General features: G+C 40.9%; 1 long non-coding RNA gene across 1 annotated transcript; it reads left to right on the top strand.

Moving 5' to 3' along the window:
• Positions 1 to 9,816: 9,816 nt before the first annotated feature.
• LOC132605272 (uncharacterized) lies at positions 9,817 to 12,169 on the top strand. Its single transcript, XR_009569126.1, has 3 exons — positions 9,817 to 10,801; positions 11,784 to 11,839; positions 11,930 to 12,169. It is a non-coding gene; the product is annotated as an uncharacterized LOC132605272 (long non-coding RNA).
• The last annotated feature ends 216 nt before the right edge of the window (positions 12,170 to 12,385 follow it).

Here is a 12,385-nt window from a genome sequence, read left to right as displayed (position 1 = left end):
TTTGATAGCCCAGGGTATTCAGGAGCAGGCCAGAGCTCCAGGGCTTCAGGTTCACGGACAGATAGGGGTTCTGGTCAGATGAGGCCACCCAGGGTTCAGTGTTCTTTTTGCGGCAGATACCATACGAGAGAGTGCTACAGAGCCACCGGTGCATGCTTTTCTTGTGGTCGTCAGGGCCATTCTGTGACAGATTGCCCGTATAAGGGTAGTTCGGGTGGTCCAGCGCAGCCTACCGGATCAGTCGCTGGGTCTTCATCTTCGTCAGTGGCTATGCGCCCTACGGGGCAGGGTATTCCAACACCAGCGGGTCGCGGCAGAGGCCGTGGTGGAGCTTCTGGTATTAGCGGTCCTTCGAACCGCATTTATGCTTTGGCCAGCCGCCAGGATCAGGAGGCATCTCCTAATGTCGTCACAGGTACTTTACTGGTCTTCTCTCGATCTGTGTATGCACTAATTGATCCAGGTTCGACTTTATCATATATTTCACCCCTTGTTGCCGGTAAAATTGGTATTATGTCTGAACCTATAGAGCCATTTGAGGTAGCCACACCGATCGGGGACTTTATTGTAGCGAAACAGGTATATAAAGATTGTTCCGTAATTGTTTGTGACTGTGACACTAAGGCAGATCTGGTAGAGTTAGATATGACTGAATTTGATGTTATTATGGGTATGGATTGGCTAGCTTCCTGTTACGCTAATGTTGACTGCCAAAATAAGGTAGTTCGCTTCCAGTTTCCCGGGGAGCCAGTTATAAATTGGGCTGGTAATACAGCATCGCCGAAAGGTAAGTTTATTTCATACCTTAAGGCAAAGAAAATGATCAGAAAGGGTTATATCTATCATCTGGTTCGGGTGCAAGACTTGGACGCCGAGACGCCGACACTTCAGTCAGTCCCCGTAATTAATGAGTTTCCAGATGTTTTTCCCGACGAGCTTCCAGGCCTTCCTCCAGAGCGGGAGATAGACTTCTCTGTTGACTTACTCCCAGACACTGAGCCTATCTCTATTCCTCCGTATAGAATGGCGCCTGCAGAGTTAAAGGAGTTGAAGGAGCAGCTGAAAGATTTGTTGGATAAGGGCTTCATCAGACCCAGTACTTCGCCTTGGGGAGCCCCGGTATTATTTGTGCGTAAGAAGGACGGGTCGCTGCGTATGTGTATTGATTATCGGCAGCTGAATAAGGTAACTATAAAGAATAAATACCCCCCTCCCCAGGATTGATGATTTGTTTGATCAGATGCAGGGCGCTAAGTGTTTTTCGAAGATAGATCTTCGATCCGGTTACCACCAGGTACGAGTACGAGAGGCCGATGTCCCTAAGACAGCTTTCCGGACCCGATATGGGCATTATGAGTTCAGGGTTATGTCTTTTGGGCTTACTAATGCCCCCGCAGTATTCATGGATTTGATGAACCGGGTATTCAGGCCATTCTTGGATATGTTTGTAATTGTATTCATTGATGATATCCTGGTTTATTCTCGGTCTGAGGCGGAGCACGCAGATCATCTGAGATCGGTATTAGGGGTACTCCGGCATCAGAAATTATATGCGAAATTTTCTAAGTGTGAATTCTGGCTGTCTTCAGTGGCTTTCTTGGGGCATGTTATTGCAGCTAATGGTGTCCGTGTGGACACACAGAAGATCGAGGCCGTGAAGAATTGGCCCAGACCTACGGCGCCCACAGAGGTACGCAGTTTCCTGGGATTAGCAGGTTATTACAGGAGATTTGTGGAGAAGTTTGCTTCGATTTCAGCGCCTTTGACAAGGTTGACTCAGAAGGGAGCTAAGTTCCAGTGGTCTGACGCTTGTGAACGGAGCTTCCAGTTGCTGAAGGAGAAGCTGACTACAGCCCCAGTTCAGACTCTTCCAGAGGGACCGGACGGGTATGTTATTTATTGTGACGCTTCTGGTATGGGGTTAGGCTGTGTATTGATGCAGCACGGCATAGTTATAGCGTATGCTTCCCGGCAGCTCAAAAAGCATGAGAAGAATTATCCTACCCACGATCTGGAGCTCGCAGCGGTGATTCATGCTCTGAAGATATGGAGACACTATTTATATGGCGTTCATGTGGATATCTATACTGATCATAAGAGTCTCCAGTATATTTTCAGGCAGAGAGAGCTTAATTTGCGACAGCGGAGGTGGCTGGAGCTTCTGAAAGATTATGACGTGGATATTCTGTATCATCCGGGTAAGGCTAATGTTGTTGCCGATGCGCTCAGTCGGAAGTCTATGGGCAGTTTGGCCGATTTACAGCCAGACAGGAGAGAGATAGCCCATGATATTCAGCAGTTGGCTAGTCTTGGGGTTCGTCTGGCCGATTCTGGAGATACACGGATTTCTGTTCGAGGGGTTTCTGAGTCATCCCTCAGGGACGATATTAAGTGGCGTCAATACGAAGATCCTATCTTAGCTCAGTACAGGGACACAGCCTATGATAAGGAGAGGACTCCGTTCGAGTTTTCACCGGACGGTACTTTGTTATACAGAGGCAGGTTGTGTGTACCTGATATTGCAGGCCTTCGGCAGCAGGTTATGAGCGAGGCACATTATGCTCGCTATTTGGTCCATCCTGGGTCTACGAAGATGTACCATGATCTCCGATGCTTATACTGGTGGGACGGTATGAAGCGGGATGTTGCAGAGTTCGTCGCCCAGTGCCCTAATTGTCAGCAGGTCAAGATTGAGCATCAGAAGCCGGGTGGACTGTTGCAGGAGATGGAAATCCCGACTTGGAAGTGGGAGGTTATTAATATGGACTTCATTACAGGTTTGCCTCGCACTCCACGGAAGTATGATTCCATCTAGGTCGTCGTTGATAGGCTGACGAAATCAGCCCATTTTCTTCTCGTCAGGACTACCTATTCCGCCGAGGATTATGCCAGGCTCTATATTAAGGAGATTGTGATGCTTCACGGAGTTCCTATATCTATTATTTCTGACAGAGGCGCCCAGTTTACGGCGCATTTCTGGAGATCTTTTCAGGAGGGACTAGGGACTCAGGTGAGTCTGAGCACCGCATGTCATCCTCAGAGCGACGGGCAGGCCGAGCGCACTATACAGACGCTGGGGGATATGTTGCGGGCCTGCATTATTGATTTCAGGGGCAGCTGGGATGATCACTTGCCGTTGATTGAGTTTGCATATAATAATAGTTACCATTCCAGCATCCAGATGGCTCCGTACGAGGCTCTATATGGCAGGAAGTGCAGATCGCCGATTGGTTGGTTTGATATTGGCGAGACAGAGTTGATTGGCCCAGATATGGTCCAGCAGGCCGTGGACAAGGTGAAACTTATTCGAGAGCGACTGTTGGCAGCCCAGAGTCGACAGAAGTCATACGCGGATAAACGGCGTCGACCGTTGGAGTTTCAGGTAGGCGATTGGGTATTTCTGAAGGTATCGCCTATGAAAGGCGTGATGCGGTTCGGCAGAAAGGGTAAGATCAGTCCGCGTTATATTGGGCCGTATCACATTGTTCGGAAGGTTGGAAATGTCGCCTATGAGTTAGATTTGCCATCTGATTTGGAAGCGGTACATCCGGTGTTCCATGTCTCTATGCTCCGCAGATGCATTGGTGACCCTTCCAGAATCTTCCCTGCGGATGATATTCAGGTGTCGGAGCAACTATCGTACGAGGAGCAGCCCGTATCTATTTTGGATCGTCAGGTAAGGAGGCTCCGGAATAAAGATGTAGCCTCTGTTAAGGTACTGTGGCGGAACGAGAATAGGGAGGAAATGACATGGGAGGCCGAAGAGGAAATGAAGAAGAAATATCCTCAATTGTTCCCTATGCCCACCGGTAACCTTAAATCCTGCTTAATTTCATTTCAATGTCAATCGTATGTCCTATGTGTTGTTTGTAAGCATGAACTCCCCCAAAGTATTTTCCAACCCTATAAGATTAATTTTACATTCGAGGACGAATGTTCTAAAGGGGGGGAGGATGTTATGACCCGTGTTTTCACACGTTTGGAAAGACTTGAATTATATTGGATTCTTGAGATATAAGATCAATTTGATATTTTGTTGAACGTAGGAGTTATGCATGAAAGAATGGAGTCATGAAAGTGTGGGACAAGGTTAAGGGTAATTTTGGAATTTTGGAAATTAGTTTCGGGAATTATAAAACGTGGACTATAAGTCATTGGGCCAAAAATAATGGAATAGAATTTAAGGCCCAATGCACTTGGAGTGGCCGGCCATGGTATGGCCCAAGCCCAAAATGTGTATTAAATTTTCATGGGATTAATTAACTTGAGGCCTTGATCCAAGCCCAATTAATTAGCCATGTGCATGGTCATGTGACAATTAATATAAGATGCCTAAAGTCTTCATTATATGCATTAGAACATTCAAGAAAACTAAGTAAGAAAGAAGTCAAGAACAAGAGCAAAAAAACCAAGAGGGTTTCGGGTTTGGCTAGGGAAAATAGGTACCAAAAATCTTGTTCCAAAAATTCATGTCTTGTGGTTTTCCTACTAAGATAAGGTTCCTTTGTAACTTGGTATAGTTGGATTGGAGTGGGGAGCATTAGAATCATCAAAGTGACTACATCTCCAAGTGAAGAAGACTTGAAGAAAAGGTAAGAATTTCTACCTTTTTATTGTGTTATGAAGTTTTGTTTGTGTTGTAGTATATAGAAATGTGTTGATTGTATGGAAAAATGGAAGTTTGCAATGTGGGTTTGGTATATGGCTTGTAGCCGTGTGTATATACATGTTGTATAGCCAAAAATGTATAGAATTCATGTTGTATTCTCGTTGTGAATGTGATGGAATTTATGTTGAGAATGAAAGTGGAATAAATTTGATTGAATGGAGAAAAATAGCATATGGCCGTGTGGTGTATTTGACTTGGGAATGAAATGGATTAAGTTTGTTTAGAGTATTGGAGTGTTGTTGTAATGCTTGATAAGTAAATGAAGTTAGAATGATATAAGTTTGTATTGAATTGGAATGTAGAAACTTATGTCGTTTTAGTATGATTTTCCGACATTAAGGAAATGAAGTTGTTTGGTTGCTAATAGTGATGATCATTGATGAATTTGGAAGTTGGAAACTTGTTATGAAAATGTATGCCAAGGATTTGATGTTTTGCATAAGTTAAGACTTTGGCGGAAAGTTGTATATTAAGTATATCAAGTGTATATCTTAGGGGAAATGATATGAGATGTCTCTAAATCTATGTTGTGATGATCTTAAGTGATAATGGATGTGAAATCATGATGTTAGTTCGAAAGTTTGGGTTGAATTGAAGATTATGTCAACTTGTGAGAAAAATGACTAGTTGAAAGATATTTGTGTTTTTAATGTTTATTGTTGATATTGATGTTGTCGTTTGGGTTGTTGTTGATGAATTATAGCCGAGTTGAATTCTCGGGGTGCAATATGTATAGGGGAAGTGCTGCCGAAATTTCGGTAGCCAAATATGCATTAAGTTGGAACTTTGGTATTCGTAGCTTACAATTGGTAAACTTGACCAATTGCAGTTTTTCGACGAAACGGGAAGTGAGTTTGGAAAGGCTTAAGGAACGTGAAAGGTATGTAAAGCAAACCCAATTCTTCCCTTGGCATGCCCCTAGTGTGTTAGGGTCGGATCCGGGCCTCGAAGGACCTCTTGGCCCTCGGAATCCGCAAGACAAAATTTCAGTTTTTCCTTCAGTAGAATTGAACCATTTTGATACACTTTTTCTGAAATTATGCAATTTTGCTCTAAATTATTCAGAAAGTCATAGAATGTCTGTATAACTTTTTTAGGTGATACTATATGCTTAGAGGGCACAATTTGAGCCCGCCGCCTTGTTTGTCCCAAGGCGGGCCCGCTATTTACGGTTTTGCCCCTAATATGCTAAAGCTTCCTTTTAAGCGATTTTTGAAAGAAATGTTTTAATTACCCTACTAATCGCTTAACGAATATTATTTTAAATATTCTGTTAAATATTATAAATTATTTTGACACTCGGAATGACTTCGGGAAAGTTATACTTCTGTAATTTATTACGATATCCGAAATACATCTATTATGATTCCGTCCGACTCCATTTGATTTGTTTGTCTTTGCTACGCTTCATCGAGTCTTTGAAAACACTTATGATATTTTTTTTAAATTGCATTAGTCTCTCACTACTCCATTCATGGATGTCCCAATGTTTCCCACACTGAGCCCGGGCCAGGATATGTTGTCAAGCGTAATTCTCTGCATTGTTCGCCGCGTCCCGATGTGAGGGGGCAGATATACGCGTACATGGATCTGTGGAGTATGATGTGCCATGTCCGCCTATTCTGATCTGATCTGTTATGGCCATTTTGATATGACATTATATGATACGGGGCCACGCCCCTTTTTCTGATTCCTCTGTATAGTGGCACCAGCGTCGGGAGGGTGGCCATATTCTGTCTGCCGAGTCCCGTGGCAGGGACCGGATATGATATGATATGACATATGTTTCTGTACACATTCTGTCGGTTTTGGAAATATGCATTTGACACTCTGGATTTTGTACGCATTTTCTGTAATCATTATGATTTGACTTCTGTGATTCCGCTTTGCATATTCAGTACATATTACGTACTGACCCCCTTTCTTCGGGGGCTGCGTTTTCATGCCGCGCAGGTACAGACGACAGGTTTGCTGATCCACACGTTTAGGATCCCATTTCTGCTATTTTGGGGCGCTCTCTTCTTCAGAGCCCATCTTTTGGTACAGTCTGTCACTGTTATCTGGATATGTATATTGTTCTGGGTATGACGGGGCCCTGTCCCGTCTTATGATTATGATATGTTCTGTAGAGGTCTGTGGATACATCTGTGTGGGTCCTGTACATATGTTTGGGATGTTTTGTCTTATGACAGCCTTATCGGCTTCTGTGTGCCAATTCTGTTTTTCTGCTAAATTCTGTAGCATCCACTAATGTTACCATTATATTACATTATTTTGATAATATGCTAATTTGGGTATCGGGTACGTATAGGCCCCCAGCTAGGGCACTGGTCGCGGCCCACGGGGTTGGGTCGTGACACCCGACCTTACTGTGGTGTGATTGGCACCCGACCCTTACTTAGGGACGAGCGAACCCTCAGACTCTTGCTGAACATAAAATCATGTCAAACTTTTTAAATCAAATAAGATAAAATACATAGTAATGTTTTTTTTCAGAAATATTCTTTCTCGTAGTTTCCAAGTATAACAAATCTATAATCATACAAAATTCAGTACATAACACAGACCGACATATCGGCTGACGGAGCCGCTTACAGACTGACTAACAATACCCACGACGTTGTCTGCAAAGTCTCTAACATCAATCAAAAACCTTTACATACGAACTCTGACTCGGCAGCGCTCCAGGAGCTAATGGAGCTTGCCAACTCCGCTGGAACATCTTCTATAATAATCTCGGCTCATCTGGGAGTACCTGCGCGGCATGAAACGCAGCCCCCGAAGACAGGGGGTCAGTACGGAATATGTACTGAGTATGTAAGGCATGCATCACAAAGAAGCAGACAGAACTAACAAACAAATACGGTATTCGGAGTACCAGACGCTCATTACTTTTCAGACACAAAGCATACATACCTGTCTCACATATCAGTGAATACACAGAAAGTAAGGGTGTTGACCAAAGTACCAAAATACTTATTCTACATTTACAGATCGCATGTCCGAAGAGGTGCAGAAAATACAGAATACAGAACGGAGTACCGAACGTACAGAGGTGATATCACGCGCCAGACGGGGTACAGAACGTACAAAATGCTCAGATGATGTCATGTTTCGGACGGAATACAGAACGTACAAAATACTCAGATGATGTCATATATCGGACGAAATACAGAACGTACAGAATACCAGAGTGCTTACTTTCCGGACACAAATTATGCATATCAAAATCATATAATATTTCCACAGATAACAGATCCCGGCCCTGTGATAAGGGACGCGGTAAACAGAATCATCATATGTCAAAATCATGTGTCAATATATACATATGCAGATAGCAGATGACAGATCCCGGCCCTGTGATAAGGGACGCGGTAACAGAACCCGGCCCTCTCGGAAGAGACGCGGTGAACAGAATCATATGCCATCCTGGCCGCCATCCCCATATCATCATATACAGATAACAGAACCCGGCTCTCCCACCGAGGGGCGCAGTGAACAATGCAGAGGAAATGCACGATAATAGAACCTGGCCCGGGACGCAGTGAACAAGCAGAAGAAGGGCACGATAACAGAACCTGGCCCGGGACGTAGTGAAAGAGACATTGAGTCATGCACGAGCAGAGTCATGAGAAACCATATGCACATAAATCCAGACTCGATGGATGGGTACACTTGCCGACATTCGAAGGCTCAGAAACGAGTTTCGGGTTCTTCCAAGTTAATATCAGGAAGTTATGAGCATTTGAAATACAGAAACCTCTTCGGACTTTTAAGCGATCTGAGATCGTACTTTGTGAACATTAAGGCTTATAGAGAATACTCATATCAGAATACTTGGATGAGAAGGCTCATATCCAGACATTCATAGCCGAATACTTATTTCGGAATACTTATATCGGAATACCCATATCAGAACACTTATACCAGACACTCGTACCACTATACCTAACTCAGAATTCTTATATCAGAATATTTATATCGGATTATTTATATTGGAATGCTTAAATCAGAACACTTATATCGGAATATTTACATCAGAATACTTATATCAAAATGTTCGAATCAGATCGTTCGTATCGGAGTATTTATATCAGAATAGTCGAGTCAGAACACTTGTATCTGAGTTACTAGGTACTTATAACAAACTCGGAACATTAGCCAAAGTTTCCCTTAATTATTGTACGGAAATAGGGCAAATAAAACAATACAAATAGGTCTCGGGGTTTGTGGGCCCACCTTGGGTCAAGTCGAGTTGACATACGTAAAACTATAAACATTTGGTCTTATAAGGTCATCTACGAAAGTTTCAGGGCAATCCAGTTTCATTGGTGGAAGTTACATATATTCAAACTAACTTTTTCAACTAAACATAATATGCCTAATTCAATTACACTGAATGAAAAAGGGTCAAACATAAGCTCGGATTTCTAAGAGTAGAGTCATCCCCGAGGCTCGAATCATAGCCTACCACATCTAGGACATGCCAAGAGAAAGAGAGGGTAAGCCTTACATACCTTAGTTGCGCCTCACGCTCGTCCAGATTCAATTCTCGTTTCGCCCAGAATCTACAAATGGTCATTTTTACCAAATGTTAACTATAAGGCTTTTGGTATTCAATCTTGAATTGGTACTTGTCTACCGGAATTTCGGCAGCACCTCCCCTGTAAATACAACGCCCCGAGAATTTAACTCGGCCCAGAATATCAACAACAACAACACAACAATACCAACAACAAACCAACAACATCAATAGTCAATCAAAAATGCATTCTAACATACATTGTTTCCTTTCCTAAATAGTGCAACAACTTCCAACCCAACTTTGCACTTCTAAGTCAATATTAAAATTTTCATATTCATGTACCAATTTAAGATCATTCTAACACAATTCGAAAGCTTTTCATGTCACTCTACAAAATAGGCAAGATTCCACCAAATTCCATAACTTGCCCGAAAACTCCTCAACTTCCCTAGAAGCGATTTTTAATGCATTTCTTGCTTCCGAATTCATGAACTACTCCAACAACACACATTCTAACAACATTATACTCGTGAATATAAAAACGACATTAATATTACATTGGCTTCCAAATCAACCCATAATATTTCCAACACCACTTTAAATCATCAAATTCCCATTTCTATCATAGGATACATATCAACAACAATTAAATTACTACATATAAATTTGGTCATCTTTCCTACACAACATATACACCACATGGCCAACCCAACATCTACAACTTCAATTAAAATCATCACACTTTCATTGTCAACATAGAATTCACAACAACAACAACAACTAAAACACTTCATAAAATCATTGAATCATTGTTACTACAATCACCCTTGCACACGGCCACACACAATCATCATGCAAACTTCCATATTCTTATGAATTCTGCTCCTTTCTACATTCCACAACATAAACAAAGACTCCATAACATATAAAAGGAGATGAATTCTTACCTTTTCCTTCAACTTCCTCACTTAACCAAAGTTGTCAACTTGCAACAAAGAGAGAGATTCTTGCCTCAACAACTATACCATGTTGAAGAGCATCCTTGAGTTAGTAGAAATGCATGAAGAAATAAATTTTTGGGACAAGATTTCATGGGGATGAAATCCCCTCCTCTTGGCCGAAACTCCCCTTCTTTCTCCTTCATCTTTCTTTTTTGTTCTTTCTCTCAAGTTCTTGAATTTTTCCAAATGGCAATGTGATGAATTCTTCTCATCCATGTGCCATATATTAAAGGGTCATGTGCATGGCACATGCCCTCCTCTAGAATTTTCTTGAATGGTGGCAAAAGATGACTTATTTGTCATCTTTGCTTATTTTTTTCTTTTCTCCTCTTTTTCTAGAATTTTGTGAAATTACCATCTTGCCCTTAGTCTTTCACATTATTTCCATTGGCCATTTTGCAAATTTCTCTTTTTACCCTTGGCCTCTCCCAATATTTTCATACCACCAATGTTCATAAATAATATTCCTAACCACTCGTACATTAAAATAATTCTTGAAAATGATCTTGTCCTTAACTTGTCACGACTTTCTCGGATTATCCGAATGTATGAGATACGGGATATAACAATTTTGGTCTTCTATTGGAGCAAAGGAGTTCCCTGTTGGTATGAATTCCTTTTGTGGCTGTTTGTTCTTTCTATGTGCAATCAGTGGTGCTTCACCCCTGTCCCTTCCTTGCATTTCGGCTACTGCTTTCCCAACTTTATGTGGCTGTATTGGGGGCTCTTGCCTTTCTCGTTCCCATTTTTGCAATCTCCTACATTGCACTTTGTTATGGCCAAAAATCTTACAATGCTCGCATAGGATTGGTTGACATTCATAGTCTATTCGTTGCTCTATAATTTCACCCATCTCATTCTCAAACATCACGAACTCTGGAATGAACTGTAATTTTTCCATCAATTTGTCAGTTAAGATTTGGTTTGGTTTGATTTGAGGAAAGTTTAAATGATGAATAATTTTTTATGCTAATCTTCTCAAACTAATCTTTTACTAACACAAAGCTTAATGGGTTTATAGTCAATGTTAATTTCCTGTAAGCAACCAGCAGAGGAACTAACAACTAAGAAGATACATTAGTCATTCTTCTGAAACTTCGGAGTACGAAGTGCAAAATTTTGGCAATTCTTTGGCTCTGCAGTTTAGTTTGTGCAGCATTCTTTATTATTTATTTCTGTAGTGAAACTTCAAAGTGCATGTAGCATTTGTTTCCAATAGTTGTTTCTGCAATTTCTGTGTATTTTTATGTCTGAAGAAACCAAATGGCCAATTCTGTACACAATAACTTAGGCGAACCAATTATTGGTTAACAAAAACTTATGGGAAATAGTGAGGTGTATCACAGACAAGTATTCCAATGGTACTTTGCTACTTTTAGAACATAGTTTTTGCATATTTGCTTCTGAAACTTTTCTTTTAATTTAGTCCCTTATGAACCACAGAGTTCCAATAATGATTACTCTATATGATTAATTCTCATTAGTTTTTAATAAAAGATGACATGCACTTGTTTGTTAGCTATTTAAAAATTGATGGGTCTATTTTTGGATGGTGTTTTCTGATTTGCCAGAGAATATTTCTTCGCAGGTTAACTTAATCAAGAACACCACAAATAACGGAGTTGACACACAAAAAAGAAGTGGGTAAGTTTGGAAAAACATGTAAAACACTTTTAAATTTTTTCCATTTATTACATGCTTTTAATTCTATTTTTCTGTCTGATTCTTTTGCAGCACTTTTGAAGAGTGTGTGATACCAATTATTGGCAAGTGATGCTCGAATTGTGGAAAGATGAATTCCATTTGTCTTGTTGCAGAATTTATTCTAGAAGTTTAGGGAATTAAAGAGAAAGTTTGGCGTAGTTTCATGTTGAAATCACTTTAGCTTTTATGTTTTAGTTAGAATTTGTTTTATTTGAGATAGAACAACAAGTCCTTTGATTTGATAACGTCTAACTTGCAAGGAGACCTTTCTCTGCTATGTCCTTTGAAATACAATTGATTGACTTTTACTATTTCATAATATTTCGTTACATTGTGTATAAAGGTTGATCTTTATGATTGTTTGATATAAATATTTTCTTTATGATGAAAACTGAACAGTGAATTATTATTAGTACTTTTGAATATTTGATACCGACATTAGTCTAAATGTCGGAAATTTTACAAAATAGCAAAGCGACATTTAAC

Source organism: Lycium barbarum, chromosome 8 (assembly GCF_019175385.1).
Source record: "Lycium barbarum isolate Lr01 chromosome 8, ASM1917538v2, whole genome shotgun sequence".
NCBI lineage: Eukaryota > Viridiplantae > Streptophyta > Magnoliopsida > Solanales > Solanaceae > Lycium > Lycium barbarum.
The sequence above is the reverse complement of the archived record's forward strand: the minus strand, read 5'-3'. Positions and strand labels throughout refer to the sequence as shown.